This window comes from Harpia harpyja, chromosome 7 (genome assembly GCF_026419915.1).
Source record: "Harpia harpyja isolate bHarHar1 chromosome 7, bHarHar1 primary haplotype, whole genome shotgun sequence".
Classification (NCBI taxonomy): Eukaryota; Metazoa; Chordata; class Aves; order Accipitriformes; family Accipitridae; genus Harpia; species Harpia harpyja.
Window position 1 is genome coordinate 8,542,466 of NC_068946.1, and position 19,192 is coordinate 8,561,657.

General features: G+C 42.0%; 1 protein-coding gene across 16 annotated transcripts in view; it reads right to left on the reverse strand.

Moving 5' to 3' along the window:
* Nucleotides 1-19,192, reverse strand: part of SPEN (spen family transcriptional repressor) — an 83,501-nt gene that overhangs the window by 24,718 nt on the left and 39,591 nt on the right. The gene's annotated exons all lie outside the window — the stretch shown is intronic.

The window sequence follows — 19,192 nt, forward strand, 5'->3', positions numbered from 1 at the left end:
GGTAATGTATGAACCAGCAAACACTGTTTACAAGCTCAGCCTCAACAGCCAACTTCAGGGTATGAAGAATTCAGACCAGAGAACATCTTTTATAAACAATAATTATGGCAGAACAGGATTTGCATATTAGATCATACAGGGAGTCAATCTAGTCCACCAACCCTTGATGGTGCAGATCATTAGATGCTTCACAGGAGAGTAAGAAACACAGAGAATAATGTTATTAAAGCCTGCCCAGTGGGGACACGTCATCTTCTTCAGTGGCTGATTTCTTCCCCGAGGCATGAGGGCTTATAACATCGCTAAAAATAATTTTGTCTGACATAACCCTGGAGACTCTCATTCTCCATTACACGAGCAGCCTTCTAAAAAATTCTGCTGGAATTTTAACTCAGAGGCTGGAGGGGGGAGGTCTGGCACATATAAAAATAACCCCGTCAGTTTTAAATTTGCTGCTTTCAATTTAATTTTTATGTTCCTCTCCACATCATATGAGAAAAACGATATGCAAGTTTATCTTTTTCTTATCTTAAATTATTTCATAGGCTTCTTATATTCCCTCTTTACATTAAACCATTTAACTTTTTCTAGTCTTTTCTTAGGGAAACCATTTCAGGCTTCTAATAATTTTCATTATTTGATTGTGTGACCTCTTCTACTATCCTCCTTTTTGGGGGGTGTACAGTTTATATAATGCCAGGGTAACAGCAACAGTCATTTTTCTTAAAACATTCCAGAAAACTGGTTTTCTTTCTGAACATCTTGGTGTTAACGAGCACTGTGACACATTACTAAAAGCCCCTGGGCTCTGTCCCCATTATATTTAGAGGCGCAGAAGAAGAGGGCAATCTCTGTCCCAAAATACTTACAAACAATCGAAGGAGGATATAAAAACACGCCAGACCAAAACAAAACAAAAAAGGTCAAAAATGCAGAAGTAATAATAAACATGAGAAACTTTCCTCCCAGTCTCACCCACTCATTACAACCCTCCCATCCAGCTGACATTGAGCCGCTTCACACGTTGGTGCCTTTCCCACACACTCTCCTCCTACTCCTCCATCCCGGGAGGAGGAAGTTAAGCATTGCTTTGGGAGAGGAGAGAAAATAAAGCCATGCCAGAAAAGGAGTGAAAACCCAAGCCCTTCCTCCTGCCCTCCTCTTCAGACGCAGGCTCTGCTATACGCTTACCAAAGGGGCAGCTGCCTTGCACCACTCAACCTGTTATTTCATCTACAATAGTGTTTCCCCGTCCAATCCATGTAGTCCCACGTGTTTCGCAGCTCTGAACTGCCTACCACAAAGATGCCCTTTCACAGCCTCGTTTTTCTTCCAAATTTGTAAACTGCCTTTCTTTTTGCCTCACCTGCATTTGTGCAACCTGCCTTCAGGCCCTCTTCATTAACAAACTATTTCATTGCTAAAAGTGAAGCATGCTGCAATTCGCTCTTCATCTTTTGCCCATTTATCCCATTCCCTCTGCCTCCTACCTTTCTGCTAACTCTGGCAATGCTGGATCACCTCAAGTCCTCATTAAATTGAAGTTCTTCTCTACAGCATTTTGGGAAAAGGAGGAAAAACCTGACCCCACATGAATAGGCCTTCAGTAGTCTCAAGGGGTAACATAAGCAATCGCCTGCTACTATGAAATAAATTGGCAAAGAATAGAGAAACTTCTTTTAATACGCAAATATAGTCAGAGAATGTGTGTGGGGAGAATCTGAAAATAATTCCCAAGCTGAGAGCAGTACCGTGTGGTTTACCATTCCCCTGGGGAAGGCTAAAATAAGATTTTAGGGCTGCAGCAAGCCTCTGCCCATATGCATTTTTACTTTCCCTTCTCACATCTTGATGCTCGGTATTAGATCAACTACGTACTTCCTAAAGCACTTTAAATATTCTACTTTGCTAAGATTGTATCTTTTAAGTAAGAGGCAGCACTGAATTTCTATTTAAGCAGTGCTTTAAAATGGGAACAGGCTATTTTTAGGGTTTTTTTTATGAGGATGTTTAAAATATGGAACATACTGTTAAGATCACAGCATTCCACTGGGGAAAAAAGATAATCTCCGTGTAACACCGTAAGACGTCCAAGCGATGAAACAGCAGTCTAATAGGGTGATAAATTCTACAAGAGTTTGAATTCCACGCAACTTTGGGAAACAAGGATCATGCTGATAATTTCCACTTCCCCGTGGAGTTTTACGGATACGTGTCCCTAAGCAAATCAAGACTATCTGAGGCATTCCAGAAAAAAAAAATTCATTATTTCCTGACTCTGTTTTTAGAAAGAAAAAAAAAAATGCTACCAAGAACAATTCCCCTTTCTTTAGGGAAAGCCTCATCACTTTTCCAATTGAAGAAACATGGATATAATAATTCAAAAGTAAGTCAAAGGTTTTATGTTCTGTGAATAGCAGAATGATGGAAGAGTTAATTATAGCTGCTCTGTCATCCAGTTATAGCACACAGCAGAATCAAAATAAAGCATCCGACAGTGAATTATATGTAGTCTCAACCAGAAAAACAGAACTCCTTTTCAACTACCCCAGCTTTAAAAATATACAAAACTAAAGCATGTAAGCTGCACGAGGCTATGTTCCCAGAATATTAAAATGAGAATATGGCTTTTCTTTTCCCTGTGAGTAATTTTGAAAACAACCATCCTTTGCCAACTTGCAGAAAGCAAGTTATTAACAATTCTTCTAGCAAAAGTTAGCTCGTAAGGCTTTTGGAAAAACAAGCTAGGGAAATTTTAACCAGGGAATATCACAGATAGGTTAAAACAAAAGCTCTGATAACCTCCTTCTTGAAAGTATTTCAAGTAATCAATAGGTCTTGGGACAGGCCAAAAATGGCATAAAGAAAATGGCTTTGTAACTTCATTTTGCGCTTCCACTAACAGTATTAAACCCGTGATGATTTTTTCCAGAAGCAGAGCGTGCTCTGGCACACAGCCTTTTCCCAACACGGGAAAACCTGCTCTTCAACATCCATGTAAACTCAGCGGAGCAGAATGCCAGCACGCAGAAGAACTAATCTCCTGAGCTGTCACAACACACGCGTTGCACAGAGAGGGAGCCTGTGCTGGGAATTTGCTTTTTTAAACATCTCAGGCTTACAGATTCAGTTGCCTCTTCAGTGGTTTGCAGACTTTTTCTGGTGACGTATGCTCATTTGTGAAGAACTTGAGCATTTAACCAGGAAGGATTTCAGATGCTCTTTTGTCAAACCCAGATAGCTTCTAAAATCAGTTTCACTCCAGCTTTTATCATGGCATCATAGCGATGTAGAATAGAGATTTTTGATTTTACTGTCAGCAAAATCAGATTGAAAACCTGAGCTATAAAGGAGATCATTCTTACTTTAATAAGGAGGTGGACATTAAATCCTTCTCTTACACATGCACTTTACAACAAGCGTAGTTTACAAGCCCTTTAAAAATACTAATCTGCCTTCCAGAATTGCCTACAAGTATATAAGGATGCGTGTGTTCTTACTCACAGTATTTATCTATGTATCTATGCTCTATTCAGCAAGATAAAATCTATTCGTAAACCAGTCTTTTAAGTTTTATCCATATGGGCTGAGTCCCAAAGACTCAACATGAAAGAATCTAGCAACGGGGATCAGATCACAAAAATGAGCCCCACACATGCCCGGTTTCAGTATGCTGCAGCTAATTTAGCACACAGAATTTTCCTTTTCTCACTTATAACTGCAAAGATGACATTTCAAATCCTGGTGCATGCATCCTATATAACCAGTCCTCATTTCCGCAGAAATATCTCATTTTCAAGTAATTGCATTTTGCAGTTCTAGTAACTAACTATGAAGTTACGTTCTGTTTATGTATGAAAAATGAAAGCACTTGAATGAAGAATACAAAGTGAGCTGTTCTCTTTGTTCCCCAGCAAAAAGGAGATAAAAGAGAGACTCCAAACCAGTCGATGTAACAGGATACCCGCTGCTTTTCGTCAATGGCAGCTGCGCTGAATCAAGGGATCTCACAACCTGCCCTACCCTTTTGCAATTTTAAAATGTGGGACAATTGTCATTTCTGCGAATTGATTTGAGAACGGTGAGTCAGCTGCAAGGTTGGTGACTACCCTTGTTACAACAAGCAGGAAACACCGTGGCCTCCACGGAAAATAAAGCAGAAAGAAGCATTAACACATACTGCGGGCAATGCGCTGCCAGACTTCAGGTTTAAAAAAAGAGGCAAAAAAGCCCCCAACCTCTGACTGTTGGAGCAAGTTAAAAACCAAGCCACCTAAAATAGGTTGAAACCCTTTTCATTTTTCAAGGGAACACATGTCAAATTTCAGCAGGGAAAAAAGTAAAAATGAATTAAAAAAAATTTTTTTTAACAGCTGCCTTCAAAAAATGTTTAACTAGAACTGGTAAATGATCCAGGATTCCTTTTACAGAAATATACAGAGCAATTATTTTTTTTCCTGCCAAAATTAACTGAAATCAGGAACTCTGCCTAGATCAGCTATGATTCAATACGCTGTCAAAATAATCTCTAAGTAAAGATTATCTCCTAGAAAGATCTATTCAGGACAACCTCCCGCAGCACCAGTCCCAGCTGACAGCAGGTTATTCTCACGGCTGATGTCAGCAGCAGATTCCCAAGTCGGGTCAGGAAATCCAAAGTTAACGTACAGTCATCTCTGAATGGAAGCAACAGGAACCCTTTTTTTCTTGTCCCTCCCTTTCCAGATCCAACTTAAGTCACCGTAGATGATCCCTCTGCAAAAAACACCAGCTGCAAAAGGCAGCCAGTGACAGTGCTGTATGATCAGCTCTATCCAGAAGACACAAATCCTTGTGATACTTTATCTATTGGCAGTGGGCTTCAAAAACAAACTGCCAGTTAGATTTCTTGGACCTGGCAAAACAGCACCAGAAAATTGGTTGAAGTATCCTGAACACACCAATGTGTTGTTTGGAAAAAAAGAGTTAAAAAGACCTGATTATTGCCAGCCAAAATCCAGCAAAAAATATGACACTGCTTAAGAAAGAAAAACCTTAAAAAAATGCATCATATTCCATTCTAGCTATAGATTAAGGGATCTTTGCCCGTGAATTGACTTCTTTTCTGGATGAAAAATGATATATTGAAATAATACATGCACAGGTCTATTACAAGGCTGCTATTTCTGTCCTATTGAATACTACATGAATCCAAAAAGGTATTTAACCAGAATTTCCCCCATTCTCTACACATGTGCTTGAAAAACACACATCAAATTACACGTACTGTAATAAGAACAGCAAGTAACCCATTCCCACAAAACTCAGACAACACCAGGTTACTCCAGCAATCCAGATGGCTGTTCTGCCACATTCAAGGAGGAATAACCAGAATGAAAATTCAAGAGGTCTGGGCAGAGGGTTAGCATCTCTTTGTTGGAGCCGATTCTAATGCTGACCTAAATATGCACGTGAGCAGCAGGTAGTTGTTTCGTACACATGATGTCTCCTGCATAATACCAGTCCACATCAGTGTATTTGTAAGAAAAAAAAAATTTCTCATATCTGCGGAAATAAATACAGGGTTTTTTTTTTCCTAGTTAAAAGTTGTTGTTGAACCTGATGTTAAAGATACCAGAAAACCCAGTCAAACATCTAAAGTTTGTTTGTATCAAGAGGTAACAAGTTGTTACCGTATTTTGCAGACTACAGGCAAGCAGCTGAAGGGGGTCAGCCCACGCGCGCGTACCACAAAGAGCTTGAACCCTGCTCTTCCATTTCATAACAAAGCTTTACATTTAAAGTAAGTATATAAGCAGACTCTGGCTGCTCAGCGTGAAAGGGTGGAGAAAGCGAACCAGGGAGCAGAGAGCTACACCTAATACTCCCTCAGTGTAATTACCCTGTGCCCATCACCCCGGTCTCCCAGCACCTTTGGAGCTCATGGTGAAAAGCACGCCGGGATGCGATTGCCTGACATTCTTGGCACCCTTTCAAGCCGCTGAGAACTTGCCACCCAAGGAACTTTGGTTTGTACATGTCACACACTCTGAAGTATTTAACAACACACAGCTATGATAAAACAATCTACTGAGCGGAGGAAAAAAAAGACCTACTGCATGGAAGCGGAAAAGAGTCACAAAAAGCACACAACAAATAAAAAAAGCATTTACTGCTCTGAAAAAAAATCATTAAATACTGCAGACAAATGAAATCAGGACATCCTCCTTCCCTTAACTTTTTCTGTCTTACCATGCCCAGAAAGGAGACTTAAGAAATCTCCTGCTAGGCTGGAATCCTACATCGAAAGAAATGAAATTAAATGATGTTTAAAGGCCATGGGAAAGCAATACAACCAGGACCACTCAGTGTCTTTCAGCTGGCCAAATAACACAGGCTGCTCGCAGTATTTTTTTCAGTCTCTGACCAGTAAGTTTTTTTAAGATACAGTCTCCAGGTAGTATTTGCCATGTATTTAACCCAGGTCAAGTCACTCGCTTATTAACATCACATTTTAATTTCTGTGACAGGCCGTATTAATATATTAACTTTAGTCATTTTATCATGATGTCTGACACCTGAACTTCGATGAGAAACAGCAGGCTGAAATGCATCATGGAAAAGATGAAGATATTGCTCAGAAGGACAGAGGACTACTCCCACCCCCAGAACCTCCTCTCCCCTGGAGCCACATGCTCTGAGAGTTTCAAGACAGCCGTGGGCTCCTTTTAATTCTTCCCTGCAACTAAATGATCCATTACAATCACTAAAAATATGTATCCTTATATTAATCCCTGTCTGGCTGATGGAGACTGTGCCAAACCCTCAGTCAGTGTTACCACTTCACTCCTCAACCTATGCACCCTGTCCTCAGGCTTGAATTTTGTACAGCCAAGAACAAAAAACACTAAACTGGAAGAAAAAAAAAGTCTTGGTTACAAACACATCAGCCTATCTACGTAGCAAACAGCCGACTCAGCAACCACAACAGCTCACTACTGTTGGGAAGACACTACTTACGCCCTCCGCTCCCTGCGCTGGCTGTTAACTCAGCCATGGATGGGTTTGGTGTTGAACTTGGGAGCAGCTGGAGTTGTCTGCCTCCCCAGCCACTGCCTTTTCAAAACACGGATGCTCCTGGGGAATGGTGGGACTGCTCACACTCAAAAATGAAACTCCAGGAAGCCAGAGGAAATGCTTTCTCAGCAAATGGCCACGGTGACGGAGCTCAGTGCTGGGAAAGATTAAAGTCATCGAGGCCTTGAGGGTGAAGTACAAAGCCAGCTCTTTGGTGTAGCTTTCCCACAATTAAACTTCCACCGATGCAAAGAGAGAAGAAAGAGGGCGGGTGTGAGAATGTGCGAGCCCAAAGAGCCTCTATTTTTTAACATTACCTTCATTGAGGGAAGCCTTGGGTCAAGAACCAGCCCCTGTGAGAAGTCCTGCTGCAGCCACCCCAACTCCCACCTCCATCAACCATGCTGGGCTTCAGCCAAATTATTTCAAGCGCCGCCGGGACTTGCCTGCAGAAGAGCTGCCACTCAAGACTGCCGGCACTGATAAGCCTGCAATCGCAGTGGCTTTTAAAAGAAAATGGCGGGGCAGAGTTCACACGACAGCTGAGGAATGGCTTGTTTGGTGTAGAAGAAAAATTGCTTTCAACCCTTTGGCCAAAATTAGCATAATACTGTTAAAGTAAACAGCTTTTGCCAGCTATCTGCAGACAATCTAAACTAATATTTTGCAACTGTCACCTCAGAGCATATGAAATCTTTTAAAAAAAACCATTTAGTTCAAGACTCATGGGAAGTAGGTATGTTTTAACATCCCTGCATTGCAGATGGAAAAATAAGGTAAGAAGAGACCAAGGGCTTTGCCCAAGGTCATTCAATGAATCACTGAGGGAGCAGGCTGAGGAACTTGATCTCCTGGCTCTCGGGAGGCCAAATCTTTTCAAAATACCGAGAAGAAACATTGAAAGGCAGTTTCCTAAACAACAACTGCAATGCTTTCATGACAGGATCTACTATGCATCTTAAAAAAACAAACAACAAAACAACAAAACTACACCAAGTAGTGTCTTATAAGCCAGGAGAGTGAAATGCCATTTAAAATGCAACCACTACTGTATCCAAGTATGCTACTACATGTTTACTTGAGGAGTAGAAAGCAACTTCTTTTGCCTTAATACAATTTTAAAACCATTCGGCCTTAACGATACTGACACTGTGTTGAGCACTGGACATTTTTCAGAAGAAAAGCCTTTTTCATACATACGCTAAAATCAAAAAAGCACCAGCTCTGATTCATCCCCAGGTTATTTCAGTCTTGCAGAGGTAGAAATGCTTTTTTAGCATAAAGCTACTGGTAGATCATGGCAAACAGACCCGCAGAATTAATTCTGTCGTCATGTTTTAGAAAAGCATCACACCTTGCCTTAAAAAAACCCCAAACCTGGCACTACTTTTATGCCCTACATCCCTGACAGCTCTCATTTGTCTGTCATCTAGCCCCACATGTGCCCCATCAACTCCACCCTCAGCCACTCCTTACCTTCTGCTCCCCGGGGCTGCTCTCCCTGCCTGCACGGGCAGCAAGCCCCCAACCTTGTGCTCTGCCCTGCCAAAAGGTGGGTGAGATCATCGCCTCCCTCTTCAAGGCACTGTTTTTTAGTGTTACACAAAATGCCATTTGTTGGAATTCCTGATTCAGAGAAGTTTTGAAATGGTGCATCCTCTCTTATAAACAAATAGAATTGTTCTTCAGATGGGAGTTGCAATGAAAGGCATGCCAAGATACACGACCGATAAACAATGCCTCTTAAGTAAAACTGTTAACATGCGAAGCTTAATACAGAAATTCCATTTATGGCAGATAACACCGTGGAAGTTTAGTACTTCTAAAAATGGTCACCATTGATCCAAAGAGCAAAATCTAAAAGAAAGCGAACACAGCGACCCTAGTTCTCCATCAGAAGCAAGTGCATTTATTAAGGGTGTTTTTCAAACAGAATTTCTATTGCCTTAAATATTCTACAACCTTTTAAAGAAACGCCAAAGAGATGAAGGGGAAAATAATTCTGGAGGCTTTTATTTAATACCCTTTTTTAGGCCAACTACAGCAACTGGAAGATGCACACAAGCACTTTGTCAAACCGGAACGGTTGCTGTTATTCTCACGCAAAGGACTACTTAAAATGGAAGGCCTGGGAAAAAAAAAGTCATTTCTGTGATCTCAGGCAGCATACATTATAAAAGAGAAGACATTTGATGAGTTGTATGCTAAGGATTAATTTGCCACTTAAAAATGCAGAGAACAGATGGATCTCTTGGCTAGGACTATATTTGGGAATTACTTCATTTTCTGCCCACATGCAAATAAAAATACAACTAAAAGTAGAACTTTCTGTGAAATTTCACATGGGTAAAAAACACTTAAGTCACGAAAATAAAAAAAAAAAAAAAGACAATCTTCATATGGAACAGGTAAAGCGCCACAGCCTAGTGGATGTCTATCATGTTGGTGGGGGAAACATGTCGTTACATTTGTCAAGCAACTATATCAAACGCCAGCCTTAGAAATAAAAAAAGAACACAAAACCCGTATCACATGACAGAGTGGTCCTCATGTTTGTCTCTTAAGAGTAACTTCTGAAAAAGCACCCTATTGTAATCTAATTTAGCGGTATTTGTTACGATCTAGTGATTAAACCTCCACATGGTCAGAAGTCCAGGGACTCCCCAAAAAATCCTGGGACAGCTCCATCACACTAAACAGGGATTGTAAAGCAAGGGTGAAGACTTAAGATATTTGTGGGGAAAATGCAAAAGTAGGGAAAAATGCAAAAGAAAAATGCCTTACATCCTCGCAACTCCCTGGATCGACTGCCTTTACATCCCTGGCCTCCGTACCACATGGCAGCAGCAGCATATAGTTACCAGGCTGGGAAAGGAGGAGCAGCGTGAGGCAATTCAGCTGGTACGCTGGAGATTACGGGACAGAAGAAAAGTCCTCCGAGGAATTCCCACACGCAAAGCCTACGTGCCCCACCTGCGTACTTCCCTTATGGGATTTAGTGCTTATGGAGAACAGACTTTAAAACCTCCAAACCATAGCAGCACAGCGAGGCATAGTCTGTAAGCCACACATACAGTATTAATTAAGCATCTTCCTTTCTTCACACGTGATTTCTGAAAGTTACAGGGAAACTGCATATTAAAAAGCAAAACCAACATAAACTTCTTCTGAAATAACCGTTAGATAGCATCTATTTGTTTCTCCTCTAACAACACAACAAACCATTCCTCCTTCCCTCCGCCTCAAAACAAACAAACAGAAAACTTACAAGCCAGCATTTACCCAGCAAAGCCCCAACCAGCGCAGGATGTCTTCGGTGTATTCCTGGACTCTGAAACAGGGATAAACACAGCTCCACGCGTGTTTAGAAAGCAAAGATGAGTAGAAAATTTGTACTAACCCGATAGCTTCCTTTCTGTGACTATTCATCCTTCACAATCCAGACAACAGGACATACCAGCCAGTAAACAAACACTGAAGGGAGGGACTAACTTCAAAGCAACTGTGTAAATCTTACATAATTTGAGGGTTTGAGATCTTGCAGCAACCTCTTACCAAACGAGGTGTCAGATGATACAAGGAGGTCAAACCTGTAGCAGCCGGAATAAGTAGGGCTCTTTGCCTCTCTCAATCAGCCCAGCCCAGCACCATTTGTCCATGGGGACCCAGTGCTGTTCATTCTTGGGAATTCACTTTCAGGAGAACAGTGCCTTCTTTCACGTGTTATCGCGCTAGAAAAGCTTTCTAGTCTCAAACGGACGAAAGATAATAAAATACATGAATGCCCTTATTGCCAGGATTTGCTGGAGATGTGCCTTAATTATTCTCCTGATTTCTAAAGGGTTTGCTGAGGTTTTCATATTTTTGCCCAGGTATGAAAACAATGAAGATTTCTGGGCATCTGTAGAGAATATAAGGCAGCTGTGGAAGAAATGATGAGACGGCCCTGAAAACCACTTCTCTCTTGTAGAAAGGATTCTCCAAAAGGTACTTTTGCAGCCATCCTAGATTTCTGAGTGACTCCTAGCTAAAATCATTGCCTTGAGCTCAATAAAGGAACTGCACACTGAACCCTGGACATTTTTCAAAGAGAAGTATTTGAAAGGTTCCACGTTTCACTTCTCCAAACAGGAGAGAGGACTCGTGGTTGGAAGGAGATGGGGTGTTTGTTTCTGAAACCCATCAAGCATCGGGAAACGAAAGAAGAGGTCCCCTACCTTTGTTACAGGATTCTTGCGAGAAGGAGGGATTCACAGAGAAGTCTTGTTTCTTAATGCCACACACACTAAAAGGGCTATTTTTGTTCTTGTATTACGCACTGAATAAATAATAATGCAAGGTTTTCTTTTTTTTTTTTTTTTTTTTTTTTAATTAATACAGCATCTACATAGTACACATCTCCCTCTTCCTCCTTTTGGAAACTCAGCTTTTGCGTCCCTTACACACAACAGGCAGTCATGCCTTTTGATTTTAAAAAATTAGTACTATGACTTGGCACATATAAATTGTTTCTCCTCTAGACAACTTCAAAGCCCTCACTTCTCTCCGAGTCTGTGATTTTCCACTCATAAACGTGCTGTGTCCTCCTCTCCAAGCGGCATTACCAGCTGACCGTAATGATCTGGAGCGGGATATCTAATCGTCTGCTAAGAAGCTTTCACGCTTAAAACCCTGATGTCATCATTAGTGGTTTCGGTACTTGCAACGTCGCAGATGGACTACGCTTGATGCTTGGACATTAAGGGCAAACCTAAGTGCATCAGTTACACGGTCAATTCAGTGGACAAAGACTGAGGGACAATACTCTTTTTTTTTTCCCCCAGTAAGGTTTATTTACCATTTGTCCTGGTTTTGGCTGGGATACAGTTAATTGTCTTCCTAGTAGCTGGTATAGTGTTATGTTTTGGATTTGGTATGAGAATAAGGTCGGTAACACATCGAGGTTTTCAGTTGTTGCTACGTATTGTTTACACTAAGTCAAGGATTTCTCAGCTTCTCATGCCCAGCCAGCAAGAAGGCTGGAGGGGCACAAGAAGTTGGGAGGGAACACAGCCAGGAAAGCTGCCCCAAACTGGCCAACAGGGTATTCCATCCCACGTGATGTCGTGCGCAGTATATAAACTGGGGGGAGGGTATTGCTGCTCAGGAACTAACCAGGCATCAGTCAGCGAGTGGTGAGCAACTGCATTGTGCAGCACTTGTTTTGTATATTCCAATTCTTTTATTATTATATTATCATCATCATCATTTTATTATTATTATTATCATTACTATTTTCTTCTTTTCTGTCCTATTAAACTGTTCTTACCTCAAACCACGAGTTTTACTTTTTCTTCCCGATTCTCTCCCCCATCCCACTGGGTGGGGGGGAAGTAAGCGAGCAGCCGCGTGGTGCTTACTTGCTGGCTGGGGTTAAGCCACATCATTAATTCACATCCCTGTGACCATAGTTTAGGCACAGCATGTTCTACCTAAAGTTGTTTTTAAGGTTAATGCCAAGGTCTCACAAATACACCTCCAAGAGAACTCTTCTCACGGCGCTTAGGTTTTAAGGGGAAGGTTCTCCTCCTGAAGATACTACAGCGTCCGCATCCACGCCTCTGGCAGAGCCAGAAACATCTTCTTTGGGAAAAAAACCCGAATCACTGTATTTGCAAGTCCAGCCTTCAAGATGTGAAGGGACACTCTGTCTACGCTTTAATGGAAACACATATGACTGAACACAGGCGGTGGCTGTATTTTTCCTTTGATCATTGTAATGACTGCTATTTTTTCAGGAAGCGTTCAATACAGCCTTCCTCTCTTGCTATTCATCCCCCCCCATGTGAATATTCATTAGAAATTATTAAACTGCCCATTATTCCAAAGGTCTTTACGAAGGGAATCCTCTCCTCCACCTTTTGGTGCCAGTAACGTATGTGTCTCCATATGTCTAGACTCCCTTCATCATCAGTGCAGACAAGCAGGCACTTCTAGACTATGATCCCTCTAATCTATTTTAGCCATGATTCGCATCCCAGTTGTATTTCTCTCCAAGAAAGGGGAATCTGGACCATTCACACAGAGGGAGGCACCCAACACAGCCTATCGCACTGTTTTGTTTGGCTTTTTCAGGGTTTGATTTCCCCTTGCGTACAGCAGGAAGAGAACAGGAGGCAGATTTCTTCCTGCCTTCAGGATCCCTCAGACTTAAGCCTGGCTTCTCAGAATTAACACGGGCAGCTTCAACTTCCCTGACCTCAGCTAATTCTTTCCTTCCCTCAGCCTACTCAAGATGATTAAGCAAAATACTTGGAAGGAAATCAAAGCCTTAAAAACGCAATTAGAGGTGACCATTTTGTTAATGCACGGGTGCACAACCCCAAAGTCAAACCCAATCCACCAGCAGCAACAGACCTTCCTCAGGCTCAGCACGCCCGCGGGAAGAAAACCAATTTTTAGCAGCTCCCCTGGGCTTAACGAACAGCCCAATGCAAAACTCAGGAGGGACAACATCTCCCCCGATGCTGGCAGGAGCACTGCCTTCCATACGGCTCAGGGTTTTCCCACCGTTCCTAAAAAAGGCCATTAGGAAGACCTGAAATTGCCAAACCTCACACCAGATACTGGCTCCTGCAGACCTGCAGCTGTCCATAGGTGACTTACAAATGTTATTTTTAAAACACGGCAGGTCTTCCTCCCTTAGCAGAGGATAAGGCAGGTTCACACAAGGGTCTGGATTTAGCTGCCAGAAATCCTCATATTTGCTAACAAAGACTCTGATCCAATTGCAAGGAGACTTTACAGCATTAAAAAAAAAAATCTCTTTAACAGAATGCAAAACAGTAAAATCGTTTGAGATGATCAAAACAGTTAGCATTGTAATAAAACAGAGGTGTTTTTCTAGGACCCCTTTCCATTTGCATCCATCCCCAACATGAGGCATTTTTAAGACTCCCTTCCTGAAATTAATTTGGAAAAAGACAGAAATCTTTCTCTGCCTGCAGAGGCAAAGAAATCAAATACACTTTCAAAAAGCAGCAGCAGCAATTAAGCTTCTGGGCCCCGCTACAGAAACAAAGACTGACAGACCAGATTTAGATAAACACCTACTCCTGCAAATTTAGGAAGAAGCTTAATTGCTTTGTCATTTACAGCCAGCAATTACCAACTATTACTGGGAGTACTGCGGGGGATGGGGGTGATATTGATTGCAGCAAAACATCGATTTTTGGGGGGGGCAGCTCATGCAAAGAAAACTATGTATAAAACAAAAAAGCCACTTAACTTGATGACAATGTTTTAAAGGATTTTATTGTATATTCATAAAAAAGATGAGGTGTGGGTTCTTCCAGAGGGGCTAGCAACGTTGAAATTTCTATTTTATTTCGCAACTGCATCCTACCTGCTTCATATCATGGCAGTGGTGGTGTTAAGCTGTGGGGGCAGGCTCCAAAGTCGCCCCTTTGGGGGATTTTTGGGGCTCATTCCTCTGGCGGGGAAACCGTTGCTAATTTCTAGAGTGGGCAGAGCGTCGGGCACTGAAGGAAGGTTTCAAAAATAAAAAGCGACTTAAAACTCAAAGGTTGAGACGGAGAGCCAGATTACCTCCCTCAGACCTCACTTTTACACAGGCGCTGCTGTTTCACTGCGTAACCGCGGCGTTTTCCTGCGCTGTGTGAGAAAAAATCTTCACACAAGAGCGAAAGCCGTTCCAGCGTTAGCAGTTTTAAAAAAAAGAAAGAAAAAAAAAAAAAAGGTTTTTGTAGAAAGCTAATGTATTTTTAACCGCCGGGTTTCCAGCGCGGCTTAGGGGCGGCGCGGGTGGCCCCGCCCTGGGGGCGGGGCGGCGGCGGGCCCGGCCGGCTCCCGCCGGTTCAGACCGGTTCTCAGGCACAAACAACCCGCCCCCCCCCCCCCCATTCCCGGGGGGGCTGAGGCGGCCGCCGGCCCGGGGCTGCGCCCCCCCCCCCCCCCCCAAAGGCACCGCGACGAGGAAACCGCCCGCCTTTCCCTTAAAAACACCCGGGTGAGGCGGGCCCGCGCCCCAGCCGCCTTTTCTCTCCCGACCGTGCCGCCATTACAGCGCCGGGACGGGCTCCCGCCGCCACCAGAGGCTATGAGGCGACCTAAAGCGGTGGATTTTCAGAGCGAGATAAAAATCTATTATGCAACGCACATTTTTAATAGATCACTCCAGAGTATACAGATGAGGTAATGCGAGTTGGCGCCCTCCCCCAGGCTCTCTGTCAGCAGCTCGGCGGCGGCGGGGCTCAGGCGGGAGAGCACGGCTTCGCCGCCCTCGGGGCTGAGGTGACTGATGGGCTGTCGCTGGTTCTCGTCCCAAGTGGACGGAGACACCATTTGCTCGCCAGCTGCGAGGAGATCTTAGATCCCGGGCGATATATATTACTTTTTTTTTTTTTCCACAGGAGGATCTATTTATGTGTAAACATGCGTGTGCGTGCATGTACAGGTAGTCTTTTTCGGCCGTTTTTGAGAAGGGAGGGTATAAAGGTTTGCTTTCTGTATTTTAAATCTCTTCAGCACAAAAATACCCTCTCTGTGTTAAAAGCTATCTGAAAATTTTCTGCCTGTGCTCAATTTCAAGAAACTTGATATACTCCCAAGGGCAAAAAAGTTTTAAGAGGATGGTCTAGGTTATATTTAGATGAGAAGCAGCACAGGCTGACATGAGCAGAAACACAAGAAAGAACAAAGTGAAAATGCTCGACAGTTGGTAACAAAAACCTGAGAGTATCTGAGTCGGATTTTTTAATTTTCTTTTCTCTAATTCACATTTCCCTGTACAGAGAAAACATCAAAGCAGCACATGGCTTTATGTGAACAAAAGGTAAAGATAGGTGTTTCACCCGACTCTTAGAGGATTTACTGTTGCCTTTGTGGTAATTGAAAAGAAGTCTTCCTACTCCATGCCTCCCCCCCCCCCCCCCCCTAATCTTAGCCGACTTTTTTTTCCCATACAAATAGAAGCGTGCTCAACCCTGTCGGCCTACCAGAAGAGATTAAAAATATTCAGGTGGTCTCTACAGTGCAAAATTTATGTGGAGTTATTTAAAATCAACAAAGGCCAACTCACAGATTGTCAAATAAAGACAGAACAGCTACATTTAACCTCCTTCTTCTGGTTTTTCAGCTGTCCCCAGCAGAGGCATCTCTCAACCCACTCAAAAACCCTAAATCCCATTCTAACTCAGTGATTCATCGCTTGCTGGCAGACAAACTAAGCGGGAAAAAGGAGATGAAGACAATGGTAGGGAAAGGTTTGCATTATGTAATGAAACTAAATTCACTTTTTTCTACTTTCACTTCAGTTTGAACAGGCTGAGAAAGTCCCTCACAAAATAAAATACACTGCAGCCTCCATGCGAGGTTTCAGGGAGCCTGTTTTTCCCATGATTGAAATTCTAGCAGTATTTTTCATCAGTTTATTTAGAATCATAGAATCATTAGGTTGGAAAAGACCTTTAAGATCATCAAGTTCAACATTAAGACACATAAAATAACAGTTATTCCTTTCCAACTGTAACTCATTGCTCCAGAAAGAATTTCATCACAGAGAAATCTAAAATTAAAAAACAATCTCTAATTACTTTAGGAAACCCTTGCCCACTTGTGTTTAGAACTTTTAAATATACCTATCACAATTACCGAAAGAAATCAATTTTCAGACTTCTGTATGTGCAACTTCTTACCATTGCTTTAATTCCACACTACAGGAATGACTATGCTCACCTAAATCCTGGTAAAAATAAAGTCACTTTGCATCTAAGCTGAACTTGCTTTTTTAATTCCAGAGCAAGATCTATTTTACATTACAAGCTATAGGAAATTACTCATCTAACTAGTAAATCCTCCAGCATCCTTGACATCAGACAACCGAATAAGCACTCTTAAAAAATAAAGAAGGTGGCAAAAGGAAATCTCAGGTCATTTCTCTGTAAATTTACACACACATGCACATGCAGTGTTCACACTTTCACATTCTGGACATCACCTATAGGAAATCAAACACTTCTGCCAGGATTTTGTAAGTCAGTTTAAATCCCATCTCAACAAGGTACTCCGCCACGTGCCCAGCTTTTAAAAGCAAAACGTCCTGCTGCTCAGTGCCATGTGGTTCGGTACATTGCTGCAGTAAAGCTTTAAAAATAATCACTAACACATGGAACAGTAAGAAATGTGTCAAGCCATTTGACATTACAAAACTGAATAAAAAAGCACAGAAAAAAATTTTTAGCCCATTAGAACACCTCGACAAGCAGCCTAGAAAAGATCTTTTTCTACCAAAAAAAAAAGGGGGGGGGGCTTCCAAGAGGTTGGGCAGGGCACAAACAAAATCTGGTTTGCTTCCTATGGGATCACACAGCTCCCATGCATATTCAGCTTCTTCCATGACACAGTACAGAAAATATGTTTGCTAATAGATCATTTGTGGTGCACGTTCAAATCAACAAAACTCAGAAATTAAGGCTTCTGGTGGTGGGAAATTCAAGTATTGTTCTCGAGGTTTTTTGCTCTTTCAAGGTGATAAAAAAAGCCCGACGACCCTTTTCCATAACATGGGTAGGGAATGAGCAACCTCACATTAAGAAGACTTCAGAACACAAACTCGTCCTCAAATCCATGCAGGTGATGCCATCTGAGAAAGTGGCTCCCGCAGAAAGCATTCCACATCCACCAGCTTCCCCACCTCAGCCTGGTGAGCAACTTCTGAGAGGCCACAAAATACACCAAACAATGCCCTGCTTCAGAGAATATGGTTTACTTTTAACGTGTTCTTTTTGGCCTTATCTTCTAAATTACTCCTTTGCAGATTCCATTACATATCCCCTCCAAAGGCCTCCAAATATACATTTGAAGCAAACCTTAGCTGCGATCCAATGCAACAAACACCGAACCTTTATGAAATAAGGGCTTTTTTCATTTTTTTAAAACAATCTGCAGAGCATCTTTCCTCACAATACTGCCCAGGAAAATCATCTCCATTTAAGTCGTATTTACTTCACACAGCTCTTTGAAAACCACAAGGGACAAAGCCCAAACTTCTCCTTCGCCACCTTTCTGCTCATTTATCACAGCACCTGAAGGACAGTGCCACACACAAAAATTCTCACAAGTGTGCAACACCCACGAGTTTCCACAGGCTCCAGCGTTTGTCCCCAAACGTTCACAGGAGCATGGGTAAGAGACCTACCTCTCTAAGTGAACACAACTTGTTCTGCATTTTCCACCTTGCTAAGTTGAGAGAGAGACAGGACGAGACTTGAGTGACAAAGGTCTTCAAGACATACAATTTCAGCAGAAGTCAGTGTCATAAAGACCTTGATAATTTCACAGCGTCACAAAATCAGCCAATTCCACTTACAATAAAGCCATAAGAGGATCTCCAGTTTGCTAAAACCCCTGAAAAATACTACAGAATTTGCAAGAATTCTTTCTCGGACAATAACAAACTGTTCTTAGTTATTCCAGATAAATCCCACTCTAGAAATGAAAAATATATAGGGAATTTGGTAAATCAATCTGGGATGACACAGCCAGAATTTACTACTCGGGGTTTGGAGATGCAAATAAATTTCTGCCTGGTCTGGGTATGTCAAACCTGAATCTATTGCACAGTGAGCAGGAGCACCTTACCAGTAAAAAGGGGGCAAGCTAGCTTTCGCTCACCACAGGGTACCAGGGGTTTACATATTTACATTGCTAAACTCAAAAGTGTGTTACCAAATAAACAGAAAAGTCCACTTGTGCTTTAAAAGACTTCAAGGCCAGGTGGGATTTTGCTTTAGAAAGTAAAGATATGGTTAAATGTTTACTAATGTCTAACTCATTGCTTAGAAACATGTAAAACTCCTTTCTGATCCTTCAAAATGAAATACACTATCCACCAGATTCCATTACTTGCTCTATTAAATTTAAATTTACTGTATTAATAAGAAAAAAAAAATCTTTATTTCCCTTTCCTCCCAGAGTATCATCTAGTTTTCCATTACTACAACTAGAAATTGCCAAGAAAATGAAATGCTAAGGCACAGCAGACGCTGCTTATCTTCTGATTAAATCTTAAGACTTTGTTCCAGTGGGATCATATTTAGTCCTCTCAAATTCAGAACAGTATTTCACCCCATCTCAA